This window comes from Anguilla anguilla, chromosome 4 (genome assembly GCF_013347855.1).
Source record: "Anguilla anguilla isolate fAngAng1 chromosome 4, fAngAng1.pri, whole genome shotgun sequence".
NCBI classification, from domain to species: Eukaryota; Metazoa; Chordata; class Actinopteri; order Anguilliformes; family Anguillidae; genus Anguilla; species Anguilla anguilla.
In genome coordinates this window covers 19,420,939-19,434,251 of record NC_049204.1, presented here as the reverse complement: position 1 = coordinate 19,434,251, position 13,313 = coordinate 19,420,939, and positions in this window count along the sequence as shown.

The window sequence follows — 13,313 nt, the reverse complement described above, 5'->3', positions numbered from 1 at the left end:
CGGTAATCATCACATAGATTGCACGGAATACTTTCCCCTCTGTTTGTATAGGCATCTTAACCTGTTTTCATTTCTACCCCTCATTACACATGTGATCCAAACACTTGGGGGAGGATTTCAGTGGGGGTCACAGTCTCTTAAAAGCACATGAGTTTCCTAGCTTCATAACTTACCTCATGAAGCAGAGTGCTTGGAATGTTTGAATTCTTCATGTCTGCATTATGCGCTGACTTTGTATCTTTTGCTCCCCTGCAGTCAAAAATATCATTTTCCATTTATATAATTATTGATGGAAATACATATTCAAATGCAAGACAAATATAACATTTTATACAGATATACGGATGGATGTGGGTGAATCATGTTGCTGGCAGCATCTGTATCTCAATATGAAATGATAGTTCATATGATTCATAAAAGTAGTCTGAATGATTACTGTTAATGGGTTTTCAATTGATTGTTGGTTTTATAGCAGCATGAGCCACATAAAGTTAGTTATAAGGCAATTTTGTTGGGGCAATGGTATAGCAAGCTGGCTGTCACTAATTTTGCAGCCCATTATGAAGGAGCATAAAGGTAACCCAAAATATTAGGATGCAGTAGGACACTCACCAAAATTACTTGGAAAATGCATACAGCCAAGTAATGTGGTATTACAAATACAGTTTTAAATTGCCACACATGGCATTAGGTTGCTTCTATGAAACGACTTAATACCACTTTTTTATTTCTCAATATCATGATGGATTGCCAAAAAAAGCCTGCTCTGTGGGGGTATTAGTAATATGATTTAACATTCTGATAGCAAATCCCGCTGTGAAAAAGTTTGCTCTCATGTTTCTTCCGGAAATAGTGGTGATCTCCTACCTGCTTGGAGTGGACGAGGCAATGTTCTCACTGTCTAGTTTTTATTTCATGATTCATCTTAACAAGAAGATCTTTTTTAACATAGTTTATCTATTTTAGGGGATTTGTTTCATTTCAAATCGAATATGCTCGAGTGCGGAGCCAAAACAACAACAACAACTGAGTAACTGCCCAGGGGACTTGGGGGCTGCACTGTAACTCTACAGGATAAAGAGATACAGTTTTGACGCTTGTACCTTTACCTTGGTCCAAAAGCGTTATTAACATTTTTAAAGACTTGCTGGTTAGAGGCAGATGGGCAGTGGTGCATTCGCATTCAATTTTAAGTGACTGCATGTCTGGCTTCTGGCAAGGAGAGATGTAGACGCAAGTAGTGCACAGGCAATCATAACCCCAAATCTCCAAGTACACTGGCACTCTTTAATTCTCTCTCCAACTGGTTGATTGCCTGGCTTCTGTTTCTTATACTTGTAAGCCGACTTAAAACTGAATAAAGGACTTCTGATGTAGTTCTACACTACTTGCTGAACAACTGCTGGATCAATGCGGTCTTTTCTAAAAACATACAATATCAACTCCATCAAGCATTATTCTTAGCCAATAAACAATATTTCCAGGTACACAATTCTTACTACTGATCTGGATTCTATTTCAACTGAATCCAGGAAATGGATTGAATTTCAGTTTAACCCAACAGATGTACATGACAGTGAAGTTTATTTTATTATTTATTATTTTAAGAAATTGGCGTGTGGTAACAAGCATAGAGTTGGCACAGGGACCTGCCATCAAAGGCTTGGCAGCCTGGTACAGGATAAATGGTGTGTCCTCCCAGCTGCAGCAGCAGATTGCCCAGCCCCCACAAAGGTGAGGCCACAAATGGTGATGGTGGAGAAGCAGTGGGGAGTGCAGCAAACTGTAATTAAGTCTGAGCCCTGTTGTGAATGGACTGGAATGATTGGACTGCCCCAGAGTTCTCCCTGATAAAGCCTTCTTTTAATTTCCCGGATTAACTGAATTAAATTGAATGGACTCCAACTTTGGCTATTGATTCCTTTTTTTTTTTTTTTAAAGTAATGAATTAAAATACATTTAAAATACAGTAACCAGCTGTACTTTCTTCACTTTAGAACTAATTTTTCAGACAGTATGCTTGAAGCAGACCAATGGCTATTTAATTCTATTTTACCATCTTGTTGCATTTGGTTTATGCAGAGATGGAAGCATTTCTGAGAAAATTTCAGATTTTCCCAGATATTCCCACACAAAACTTAACTTTCAGAAGTTTGTGCAATTCCCCTCTGAATTGCATGCCATATTGAAATGAATGTTTTTTTTATGTCGGGTACACAAGCCCGAAAGGTAGTGAAAATAACACAGCATGGCATTAGCATTACATGGTGTGACATAGCAATAACGTTACAAGGCGTTACCAGGATTACAGTCTCATTATGAGGCACATGTAGGAAGTGTATTTTTCAGCCTTCAGGATAATTCAGGTATTACAACATGGCAGCACGTTCCAAAACAAATTGTGGTGTATTATTTCTCTCTGCACTTGTAGTATGCTCCTTACTACAATTAGTCTTCCTCTTTGCCAGAAACACATTATAAGAACCTCTTTAAATTATTTTTAAATCAAAACAAATTTCCTTGGAAACAACAATATATGGAAATAACCTATTCCTTGCTTCCTGTTTAGTCCAATATTTTGATTATGGAAATTGTCATTTGAGTAATATAGGAATTATTTAATATCTTTTTATTATTTGTATTTTTAAAAAAATTTGTTTGGTGTCTACATCCTCATCCAAGAACTACATATTCAATCATCCTCTTGTTCTTTCTGTGTGTGCTTTTAGAGTTAGCCTTTTCTTGTCTTTACAGATACTTATCTTTTTTCTTATATTTGCTTATCTCTGTGTCCTTAATTGCAATTTATTTACTTTTTCTTTCATTCTTTTCATGTCCATCTGTAGAAATGAACTGAGAACTGGCATTTTTTACTGTGCACGCAGATTTTTGAATGTGATATGAATTTATGTCATCAAACTTGATATAGAAGGTGCATACACTTCCAAAATCTCAGATGAACTGAACAGTGGACTGAGTAAAAAAAGAAGAGTCTGCACACTCTATATGCTCCTGAGTAACATGAAATTATTATCATCCGAAAGTTTCAGACTTTAAGACTCAATATAATCTATAGTTTATGAATCCCAAGGGATTAAATTACAAAACAGAGTTTGTTTGATTTTTTTATTATCTCTCCTCATTTATGCCGATGAAAGGTATCATGACCTGATCAGTGCATCTCCTTTTATGTGCAAATTGCATGTAACTCTATTTTATAAATAATTTCCCATATCGCTGTAATATGATCGTATTTAAAATGCTCCAGCAGTTTAGGAGAAAGGCAGTCCTGCTCAGAGTCCCTGCTCCCTCAGATGTGGCTTATAGCTTTGCTTCCTACTAATGGCTGTTTGCTTTTCACGGAAGCGGAGAGAGAGAGAAGTGGGTGAGAGAGAGGGAGAGAGAGAGAGAGAGATAGAGGGAGGGGGGGGAGAGAGAGAGAGAGTTAAATAAGCGCAATGGAATTCATGGTGCAAAGCAGCTGGCGGATTGCTTATCAGGGTATCAGGGATGATGCACAATATCCTGACTATAAGATTTTAATCTGAGGCAGTGGCTAAGCCAGCAGCTTCATGCCCATTTAAGAAGACAGTACATTTTTGGCCTTCGCTTCCTGCTCTGATAAGGATTCTCACGGAAAGGTGTCCTCCCCATACTTATCTCGCTGAAGCATCACACAGTCACAAGACAAGCCTTGCTCTTTTGGGGCGAGCGGTCCTGGCTATAGCATAATCTCAGCGAATAAGAGATGGTTGTTAGTGGAATGAAATGGCACTGACCGTGCTCCTAAGAGGTCTCGATGTCAGTCATAGACAGAACAGTGCTTTTGCACTTCTGAATATAGCAGCTAAAATGATCTCATATAAATACAGCAGCGCAAATGAGGAAGTGGTTTATTTTTATTAATTATCATGATGACCCAACCACAAGATTGCTTGAATAATTAAATGTTAGATTGACTGAAGGCTACCACACTCCAGATACAGTTTTAGTTGTATTGTATGCAAATATGTACGCTATTTAAAAGGTCAAACGTTACAGATGCTTTGTGAATTCAACTGCAAGTGAGATATTGTCAAAGTCCAAGTTGAAATATTTAACTTTTAAAAATAAGTTTTAAATAGCTTAAGGAACTATAGCAGGAGTACCATTCTGTAATGGCCTGATAAACCATTCACAGACACCATCATGACATACAGTTATCTTGTCTGGTTCTGCAAGAAAGTTAATGAGGCCAATGTAAACAATCCACATACTAACTGGATCCCTATCATTTTTATGCATGCCTGGTTCATAATCTCAAATCATAGAATGTATTGTATTTTATCTAAGGCAACACATTTATTTGTTTAAAAAAAGGGAAAAAAAACTCATGATCATCATGCTCATGTGCTTGACAACCGAAGGGATAACATAAGTTCAAAATCTGGCACTGCTAGCAGTGGTGCTTCTGGTTATACTGCAGGGAAGATTAGGGTCAGAACCAGTACAAACCGGAAAATCCCAAAATGTCACCCTCAGTGTGTTGGCCTGTATCAAATAGGATACCTTCTGTCATCCAGAATAAGGGGTTTCAAAGGGATTTACATGCCAGGTTTGACGGTTATCATATGTACTCTAGCTTGAATATTGTCACTGGTTGGCCATTGTTACAACCTTGTATCATCAAGAGGGGTTAAGGAGAATCCTAGAAATTCATCCAGTTGTTCTGGGGAAGTTTTTGCCAACTGATTTGTGTTTGAAACATTCTGCGGTTGTGTGGCTGTGCCCTGGCCAAATTTGTCCTTCCTGTTGCTGGGATTGGTCAACATTTCCCAGCAAGGAAACCAGTTTTCTTGTGCATAAATGGTCACCCCATCAGACTGCTACCTAGAAGTCAGGGTAATGTACCAATGAAGTAAGCTGGTTTCCCACAACATCAGTGTTTCCCAGTTTGAAGCCTGTTATGACTGGAGCTGGTTTTCCAACTGCCATGCATGAAGCAATATGGTTATGAATGTTTATTCTGAGTACAGAAACTACTGATGCCTGTTCAGGTTAGACTTGCTGAAAGCCTTTTATCTGGCTATGCTGACCTTTCAGTGGCTGCCGGTTCACAGAATTGCACAGGCGATCTGCACGTAGGCACATCTCACACTCGTGGGACTTGAGCCAATTCAGAGCAGAGAAAACTCCGCTCATGCTGGTAGCTTTGATAAAGTATCAGTTTCTCGACATCACCTAAACAAGCTAGTACGCAGATGCATCAGTGATGTCTGGAGATTGTAAAGAATGCAACTGTATACAAGGACCGAAGACATAAACTAGCAGGGACAAATCAAGAGCGGCCATTTTGGCTCCAGTGGAACCGAGGTCTTAATTTGCCATTGTGTTCCCAAAAAGACGGCGGGAATTATTTCCACCATCTCATCAGGGATAGTATTTCAAAAGATTGGGGTTGTTTTGACACAACTTTCAGGTTGACTTGCAGTACCCTTGGAATACTGCCATATTTTTCCATGGAGCCAAGGCCAACGATGACAAATCTTAAGACTCAAGACAGAAGTAGTAACCTGTTTGATTAATCTGTTTCTGTGGAGCATGTCAGGCATCGCATTGTGAAACTGAGGGGAGACAAGGCCTCTCTTTCACAAAGAACTGGGGCGCTTCTTCAGTTTACATATTTTTGAATTGTTCTACCATTTCACGTCTGGCAAGTACCGAAGCTCTGTTTTTTTTCCGTCTTTTTAATCTGGGAGTTTACCGGCAGATCTAAAAAACACACAGTTAAGAGATTTAAGCACCTGAAACGCACTGACTGTGTGTTTCAATCTGGTCCGGAGGATTTTAAAGGCAGCAACAAATGGAACATTATCTCAAAAAGACAGTTGGCTGTATCAGGAAACGTAAACATATTTTGCTTTCTGCAAAATTATAGTTTGTAAATTACTTCCCGCCTAATAAAAATGCCATAAATTATTACATCAGCAGACGTTGCATAAACATTGTCCTGTAATGTGTACCGTAGGCAAGAGAATGTATTATTTCTGAATAACTACAAAATAATTAATTTTCTTTATTTTAAAAATACTCTCACAGAGTAGCAGTCTGTTAGATTAGATAGTCAGATAATCCAGACTGTCTGTGGATCAGATTCAAATGAAATAAGCCTCTAGCATTTCAAAGGAGCCAGCATGGGAACCATGCTGAGTCACAATTCAGCATAAGGGTGTTTATGCCCGATAAACATTTTTCATGGATGATGTGCAAACATCAATCAATCATTTTTGACCTTAAGATGTGTTTCAGGTAACTCCTCTATGTGAGCATAACAAAAACATAATACAAATTGTTATATACTGCTCATAGTTATATTTAACTATACAATTTTACAGGGGCTAAATTTTATCCATAGGCTCAGTATGCGACTGTGAATCCTACAGAAAGTGTATAGACAGCCACACACTAGTTAGGCTGCACAGTTATTATACTGGGAGACTGCAGAATTATTGCAGGTAGCTCAGTCCACTGGTGGTGTTGCTTTTGCACTATGGAGAAGGGGATGCTTTGATTAGGGACAACCAGTGAAACAGGGATAACCAGTGTCCAACTTTGGTACAATACATTGCATGCCTTTGCAATAATGTTTCAATTATACAGTTATCACCTATTACTTATTACAATTTTAAAATAATTATATTGTTACTGATATTGTGCTTTACACTTCTCGTTGTTTCTTTAGGAACATGACTGGACACAATGGCCATTGTTGGCTCTCACCAGATGTTACTATTGTTGTATGCTATGTGTTACATTGCTCAGGTGTGATGCATGAATAGAAAGAGGCCAACTTCAAACAAATACAGACCCATCATGGAGTGTTATCACAAAGGGCAGGTGATCTGGAACAAGTTGTTTCAAACGTATGTTCCTTTTTCCTTTGTCTGCCCATCATCCTTCACCACAACGCCTCTCTGTTAAAGAAGAAAACAAAAATAAAACAGAATGCCCAGACAGAAATGAAAGAAGACAGGGAAAAGACTGTTTCAGCTCAAACACGTTCCCTTGCGGACGAGCGTTGCGCTCACGAAACAGAAGGCCAGTGGTGTTTAGTACATCCATTAGTGCTTCATCTCTAGCACACAGACATAACAGTGCTAATGTACCTTGGTCTTTCTGTGAACCTGGAAAACTGACTAAAAGATGGCTGAATAGGGGCTAAGAGTGGCATTACAAACACGCGACACGTTTACCTGAGGGAAAGCACCTCAGCAGTCCCAACACACCTGCCGTCCTTCTTGTTTTACTCAAAACATGTCCCAGCCCTAAAGCAAGCGTCCTTGTGAGCTGGTTTCTCGAGGGCCAGCCCATGTGAGGGTCACGTGGGAATCAACACCTCTGATACAGCAGGGACCTTAAAAGTATCCAGTTATTTATCATTCACACGTTTAGGATTATTATCAGAAGAAAGGGCCAGTGGGAGCATGTAATCTTAGGTCTGAAAACACTAGACACTTGGGACATGAGACCAAAATTATTGTGATAATCTTAAGATGTTTGGTAAATAACGGAAATAAATGATCTTCAGTGTTATAGCCATTCTTGTGGTTCCCATACAATGCAGTACCTCATGCAGAGCACTCCAGCAATTCAATGAATGTCATTACATGAAAAAAATCATAAAAATACACAGAAAAAGATCAGATAACAATTGATTTTAAATCTCTGTATGTTACTTATATTAACATATTAGAAACTGTTAATAGTTGTTTTTCATGCACTTAATTTGTAGTAAAACTTGTGTTTACTGGATTACTATTGTTAAGTGTACACTTGTAGTTGCATATAATAGGAGGTTAACTATAATGTTAATATTCCATATTTGAACCTTTCTCTAGTAATTTGCTTTAGTACCTGAAGTTAAACTGGACTGGGGTTCTGGCAGAAATGGTTAGGCACATTGGCGTACAACAGAAGTGACTGACCTAGGATTTGAAACTTAAATCTTCCAGATTCACAGTCAGTTTCCAAGCCGCCAGTCCGCGGTGTCACCTCTATCCTCGGTGACGATAACATGTGATGGCGTACAGGGCATGCAGAGTGCAGTGTGTGTGTCAGTTGTGTCTGTACATGTGAGACATCAGGGCAAGCTTGTTTGTATCAGGCCCAGTAACCGCCACACGTACAGTTAGCACTTTCATCTACAAAGCCCGCCTCAGCGGCCGACTTCGGCAGCCATATTTTCAAAACATCTTGGAGACCATCTGCTCTTAACTTCCCAAACCGATCTCTCAACGGCCTAAAAAGCGCAATTATGCGAGGGGGTGATGAAACGGCAACATTGTACAAATACGTTGAGCAGGCCTGTCCAACTTCGCGTAATCCAGACGAGCACAAAGGGCGAATGTGACAGGGAGTGAAAGAGAAATGCCATCAGACGGTGCGTTCCTTCCAGGCAGGCCACTAGACCGAGCTCCTCCTTCAGGCCCCTCTTCATTGTGTGCGTGTGTATGCATGTGAATACACAAATACAGCCATTGGTCTGCTTCTGCATATTAATTGCTGTATTCTGGGGCTGATCTTCCATTAGGAAAAAAAAAAAGTGTATGGCAGCAGTGTAATAGAATTGTACTGCATTGCAGCACAGAGGATTAAAACTAGTTACTGTGACTTAATACTTGTCCATTTATCTCCCATTTCTGGCAGACAGGTCTGAAAACCAAACAAAAACAAAATATTTAAACGGAATTGTGAACATGATCTTGGGTTACAAAGATAGATATCATCAATAATTCTATTTGTATTTTTCTTTTTTACATTTTTAAAAAATATGTTTCTGTTGAACACATTCTCATCCCAACTCGTCAGATATTGCAGCTTGGGCAAGGGCTCTTCTCGTCACTATTCGACGCGTTGAATAGACTTGCGCGTCATCGGTTGACGAGTTAGGTAGCCCATTGAATTGAATTACCACTTCGGCGGATTTTGACGCTATGGACAGACAGTACCCTGAACCTCAGGGCAAATTCGGAGCTCCTATAGACAATACTATTGTGACCTATTTGAATTAAATTACTTCAAATCACATACACATATACCGAAATATATCAGAAATTATTTCATTTTAATACTATAGGCTACACGGAAAATTATTTTAAAAACATCAACATAAACCTGGGCTAATACATGCTGGGTGACGTAGTTTATTTCAATAGCCTAGTAGTCAATGGGCTACCTAACTCTTCAACTGAAGACGCCAAAGTCTGATTTACCGTATTGCCGTTCTGTTTAAGTAAGCACAGACTATTTTACAAACAGATGACATGATGTACTTTTTTTGGCAAGACTTGTTCTTGTTCTTGCTCCTACACTGTTTATAGTATTCAATTGTCATTATAGGAGCGTCCTTTAATGCCAACCATTTTCTGGAAAATAACTGAATCATCGTCTAAACACCTGATAACCATCTGATGACCAATCACCTAGGCATGTACTGTACACAGGTAAAATGAAGCGTGGAGGACGTTCCTGATTATGAGATACATGGGAATGTTTAGCCTTCTGCTTTCTGTCTGATTGAAAAATTATGTTCTTATTTTTTATGAAAATATGCAATGTAAAGACAGAGACAGTTGTAGATAATATTTGTTTCGTTTTTTACAGTATGTTGGTTGTTCAGGGAATAAGCTATAGAAGGTGTGTAGGGCTGAAGCCAAGACCAGGTGCAACAAAAAATTTTGTTCATGCAAATGAAAACAAGATTTCATTTTTTGCCTTCAATGTATGGAGTGATTTATTTAGCAGTTTAACATTTACACAGTGAAAAAGAAACAACAGCCATCTTCTGGCACATGGCCAACAGGCATATTAACAGGAAATCAGGATTTAGTTAAACAAGCAGGCAGCTTTTTAGTCCTAGAGCCCTTAGCCCTCAAATACATTTCAATTCATTTGATTTATATTCTGCTTTTTACGGAAAACTGTCACTGTCACAAAGATGCTGTACAGAATAACAGAAAAAAAATAAAAACTCGGCCTGGACCCCCAAATAACTGCTACCTGTAAACAATTCTGAAAATACTGTAACATCAACAGCGTTGCATATTCTGTGTGGGTGAGCCTTTTGCCACAGTTATTTGAAACTGTCCTGTTAGCTTCCAGAGAAATGCCTTTATTACATTTATAATTTACATCTGCACCACTGTTCCTCCCTTCATACCGTACACCCACAAAGACCTTTACTTGTTTTCATGCATTGGTCTATTCTTATAGAACACTACTGTATACAAGCTATCATACTCTTGCACAAAAAAAGTAAATTCATTGTTGTTGATTTGTCTGACATAGCAGAAGTATATTTATGTTAGGTAATATTAATATAGTAAACATTGTTTGTGTAATATCAAAAGGATTAAGGGTTTAGTTAGTTATTTGAAGGTAAGGCCATTGTTTATAACTATGTTGACTCTCAGGGTCAGATTTACCAAACAATTGCTTCAATTTCTTAAGCAAAGGGCTGAAAATTGTAAAAGAAAAGATAATGAAGAGAAAAAAGCATTTTCACTACTAACAAAACACAAATGATAGCTGTTACATATATACAGTATATATATATATATATATATATATATATATATATATATATATATATATATACACATATATACGTATATGTGCACTGTTTACACATGATGTCCCATTAAATAATTTATCATTACGAGATCATTTTAAAAATCAATGTATTAATTGAATGAACCTTAGAACACATCACTAAATATGAAGACATAATGGTCATTTTTTAATTGTATAATGATTCCTTTAAATGAGTAAGTATTGAAAGAAAGAGAATTGTGCATGCAATGCATACAGATAGGTGTTGAAACCTGAGTTTGACAAGTCTACTTTGAGTCGGGCCTCTTTCAACTCACACGGTTATTGAGCTGGTGGGCCTATTGCATGGATGGAATCTTATTCTGCAGGTGCTAATCCGTTCTTATGCAGGAAGACTGCCAGGGTCAGAGAAGCAGAGAGTGGAGGCAGTCACACACAAAAGTGTATTTCCATCCCTGACAGAGTCAGCGGAGCGTATCTTCTGCTTTGTCCCAGATTAAACATTCCACTCTTTTTCTGCCTTCAAGGTGAAGACTTTTGCAGCTTCTCAAAGTGCTTAATGGCTCTGTCAACAGAGGGACAGGTACATTGCATGGGCAAAAGTATGTGGACACCTGACATCCAACATCTCATCCACAATTATGGGCATTAATATGGAGTTGGTCCACCCTTTGTTCCTATAACAACCGCCACAATTCTGGGAAGGCTTTATACTAGATGTTGGAGCATTGCTGCAAGGGATTTGCTTCCATTCAGCCGGAATAGCAGATGGGGTCATTACAATGCATTACATTATGGCATTCAGCACATGCCTTTAACTGAGGAACTAACACAGATAGAATTTTGACATACAATAAGGTTATCCATCCATCCATTATCTATACCTGCTTACTCCTGATCAGGGTCGCATGGGGTGCCGAAACTTATCCCAGTGTGCATTGGGCGAGAGGCAGGAATACACCTGGGCCAGTCCATCACCGGGCAACAATCAATTTATGCAGTTGGATATTTTCTACGGAAGCAAATCAAGTTATTAAGTGCACAATTCAGGGTACAATGCCAATGTCCCAGCTGGGATTCAAACACACAACCTTCGAGTTGAAAGCCCATGACCTAGCAATTATGCGAAACTATTGCAGTGACCCGGGATTTGATCTTCGGCCGCAGACACTAGAATAATGTGCTAATAAAATAAACCACCCCAGAGCCCTCATATGAAGAGCTTTAGAAGGAGAATCAATGTGAGCATTATCTTGAGCAACTCCTCTTCTTTATTATTTTTTTTTTTTACAAATGAACCTAGGGCAGCTGTGCTTTCTTTGTTCAGTGGGGCTAGCTACTTTCAATCATATACTATACTGTGCATTCATGAAACCATTTTCTAAGGTCCTTTTGCTGCCACCAATGATTATTGATACTGCTGTTCAGGGCAGAGGAAGAGATTCACAAAGAACAAAACCGGTCAGTTTGTTTTTTCCGAATGTGTGTTATAACATGGACATAGCCTTCACCGCCTTTTGTATCAGTTTCGGTTGATTTATGTTAATGCTACATGGCTGGAGCATTCCAGACACTGTAAACATTCCTCAGCTTTTCAGTTAGTGATATGAAGGTCCATCCTTAACAACTATGCGACATCTTCAGACCAGCATACTGGGGATTCCAGTCACAGTTCACAGGTAAGGACAAGACAGCAGTATTCGTCTTCAGACCAGGCTGCTTCCTGTGACACAGTAATGGACAATGTAGGGAGTGGGAGCGCTCTTGTTTACTGAACAAACTGCTTTGATATTGAGCTCATTTCTGAAATCATACTATTTCTATGCCTTTTGCAACATGCTCATGTTATTATTACATGAATGCATTGACTTGTGGATTGTTACATACTCATTACATACAAATTACATACTCATTCTAGTTACCTGATAATACTCTTTTGTAATATTAAAAAATGTATGAAATATAAAGATTCATGAAATATGAAACATAATTTTCATGTGGGATTAAAAAAAACCAGATACTTCCTTTTCCGTACTTCTATTTTAGCTATTTTTGTTTCAAAAGTTGAAGAATGACACAAATAGGTTATATTAAATCCATTGCTTAAGTCTTGAATGCATGTGTAACTTTTCCAAGTTAAAAGGCACATTGGCAAATATTCAGTCAATATCTGTCCTTATATCTGACTTAAAATTCACAGAACATCACAATTACAAGGATGCCAATAGTTCACATCTGAAATGTTAAGATGAGATTTAGCATTTTTTTTTGCACATTAACTTAACATTGCAGTGTTTTAGTAGATAACTTCAATCCCAATCGCTGAACCACAAAGTTCAGCCGCAGTTAAATTGCTTCTTGAGGGCCAGAGTTCCTCGTACAGAATGTTCAGAATGCCACGTGCAGTCCTTTGTCACCGGCGTCATCAAACGTGGCGCATCGCTCTGATAGGGATCGCAGTACCACGAGAGCCAGAGGCCCCCGTTCTCCAGGCAGAAAGGTCTGAGGTAATGGCCATTCTCAGTGCCCAGGACACCTGGGGCCCCCATCTAATCACTGTCAAGTGTGACCTACAGAGCGGAAACACTCTAGGCAGACACGCGCTGCCTGCCTACTGTCCGGCTTCATAGTGGCACTTTGAAAGGACTCCTGCGAGCTGAAAGCTATCGCTCAGACCATTAGTGCACTGTCATGAGGGCTAAGCCTGCTGCGCACTTCTTCCA